Source organism: Cottoperca gobio, chromosome 16, assembly GCF_900634415.1.
Source record: "Cottoperca gobio chromosome 16, fCotGob3.1, whole genome shotgun sequence".
Lineage (NCBI taxonomy): Eukaryota > Metazoa > Chordata > Actinopteri > Perciformes > Bovichtidae > Cottoperca > Cottoperca gobio.
This window is the reverse complement of record NC_041370.1, coordinates 7,363,696-7,366,503: the sequence shown is the minus strand read 5'-3', so window position 1 is coordinate 7,366,503 and position 2,808 is coordinate 7,363,696. Positions and strand designations below refer to the sequence as shown.

The 2,808-nt window shown below is 41.8% G+C and overlaps 1 non-coding gene across 1 annotated transcript; it reads left to right on the top strand.

Annotated features, from left to right (window-relative positions):
• Nucleotides 1-393: 393 nt before the first annotated feature.
• trnae-uuc (transfer RNA glutamic acid (anticodon UUC)) lies at nucleotides 394-465 on the top strand. Its single transcript has one exon. It is a non-coding gene; the product is annotated as a tRNA-Glu (tRNA).
• The last annotated feature ends 2,343 nt before the right edge of the window (nucleotides 466-2,808 follow it).

The following is a 2,808-nucleotide window of genomic DNA, read 5'->3' as shown; positions in this document are numbered from 1 at the left end:
AAATTGATGTTGGATGGTTTCTGTGTCAAAGGATCCGGAACACAAATGGACACACAGAAATATTAAATATGACTCTTACGAACTTGGCACTAAAGTGAGGTTAAATGTAAGGCTCACTGGATGTCAGGCTGTGTCGTGTGATAAGAGATGCCGTTAATAGGAACTCACTTCCAAACCAGTTGGACACACTCAGCAAAGTGGTGGAAGGAGCCGTCGAGTGGTTTGGACAGAGGCCAAGATCCTGCCCTCGACCTGGAGCATCACTGTCACATGTGATGTGTCGTCTTTCTTCAGCTCATCCTGTGTAGGGCTGTGTATTAGCAAGAATTCTGGCAATTCGAAAAGTATCATGATACACGGGTTAGGATTCAATATATTGATGCATTGCATCAGTCCCATATGGTCTAGCGGTTAGGATTCCTGGTTTTCACCCAGGTGGCCCGGGTTCGACTCCCGGTATGGGAACTGCTCTTTAAGGTGTCTGCAGTACCAGGATGTGTTACATGCAGAGTCTCAAATTCACTGTGTGTCCTGCTGTGCATGTGAGTGAGGATACAAAGGGCATTCAGAATCCTACATTTCTATTCTATATATTGTGATACTGTAAACAAGGCGACACATCAAAGGAGTAAAACAAGTTTTGTCTATTGTCCATTTGTCTATATCAGAAAAACAAGTGGCAAAATCGCAATAGCTGCGACCATGTACGGGCATGCACCCATGTAGCAATGCATTCACACGCACTACCTCACAAACATTTCAGCCTCCTAGGGCGAAAACTGGTGGCGAGATTTTTGTGGACCAACCGACCGATGTCTATAAATCAGAGGAAATTGTGAAATTGAAATGTGTTTACATCGATGAGGTGCTCCAGTTATCTGTCATTGTCTTTTTAATTCCAGTCAAGTGCTGATTATTATCTATTGGTGGTTTTTGCTTTTTGTTTTATGATCGTAAAGATGACTAAAGCTGGTCCTCCTGTCACTCTGTACGGTTTCCTGGTTGCAGTTGCCCTGGGGGATGGTTTCCTGTGGTGCGGCACCTGGTGTGTGTGGGTGGTGTGGTCACCTTTTAGGTTGGGTGAATGGTGTATTTAGGTTGTAATGATTATTACTTTACTCTCTTGGGGTTTTCTCTCCCTTCAGTCTCTCCTTAAGTAGGACCAGCAGATATTTAAAGTTGTTCTTAATACACTTTATGCCCAATTGTTTTTTCTTCCATATGTTATATATAAAAAGACTCTGAATAAACACGGTAAACGGTCTACTTCATTACTATAAGCAAATGATTTTAACAGCATTGTATCGGTATTATTCCGTCCCCAAGCTTTTCGATCCATTTAAGCGGTTGATCACTGTTTTATATAATCGTATGTTGCACTTCATTCATTGATCGCTCAAGGGACTATTTGCAAAAATGACAGTGACAAAATCTACCAACTCTTCCCCATCCATTGATTTTCAAGAAAAATCGAGCAGCCTTATCTCTCCTGGTGTCACATTTTCATGTTTACCCGCTGCATATTAACCTCTGGTGGCATCAGTCCAAACTGTGGCTGTGACCTGTGTGGCCCGGACGGCCTCACTGGGTCCGAACGGAACAGGCCGAGTCCCAGAGCCTCAGCCAGACAAATCAATGACAGGCTCAAGCCATCATTGATCAGGGGTCAAAGATAGCGTCGTCACTCAACAAGGAGCAGCTACATATCTTATTTGTGTTAAGGAAGGAAATAAAATTGCACCCACGTCTAACACAAATGTCTTCATACTGCTTAAATGTGCTAATTGATGACGAGATGTGTGCAGGAGGGGTTGTCAAGTTGTCGATCAATACGAGCAACTCAATGGCTACGAAAACCTCCTTTCTCACCTCGGAACAAAACCTCCTCACCTACATCTACCCAGTCTCCTTATATTCTCTCCAAAGAGCATGCTGTCTTTAAAAGCTAATCCATTTCTCCACCACAAAAGAGTAGTGTGGGGAAAATGGCACAACACAGACAGCTGGCACTATAATATGGTGGTGTGATGCACGTAACATAATTCTGCCCTCTAATTATTTGCAACTCATCCTGCGTACAGTGTGTAGATGTTTTCTGCATATCTACGTTATTTCAAGTCAGACTGTTTCTTATTTAACAATGACAAAAAGGTGCTGTAATTCTGCAACTGACTAATCATTTTGGGATGAACTATCTTTTTTTTTTTGTCCTGACCTGCACTTTACATTTGAATTACCAGTTTCCAATTAATGCTATGCACAAGGGGTTTCCTGATACTGCACCAACAATACTATACTGTTACATGTCTATATGTTTATCCTTACCTTGTTCATGTATACACAGAGGGCTCTTCACTGGTGTATTCCTTTCCTACGCAAACTCTGAATGAGGTCTTGGTTGCCTTCAGTTTCATCTCTCATCTCTTCTTGAAACGCCTTGACGGTTTATATGGAAACTCAAAGGTCACGTTAAACTGTTCATCACATTTCCACTGTTTTGGTTTAGCTCCTGTAGATTCAGTCTGTGGTGTTGTTGTGATGGTGTCAAAACGTTGTTCATTTTTCTATTTAAAGTGTCCATTACCACTACTGCTGCTCAAACTGCTGGCCATGTGGACAGGTGGGCCGAACCAGTGGGCCATACATATGTGGTTTGTTGTAAAAGGGCTAGAATATGCAAGTGATATTGAAGTTTAATATGAATTTTGAATGTGTTTATGCTCAAGTCACAAAGTCCTCTAAATAGTGTGACTGTTAACAAAATCATCAACTGTTCACTTCCTGTTTCCTTATGACTGTTAACGTTGA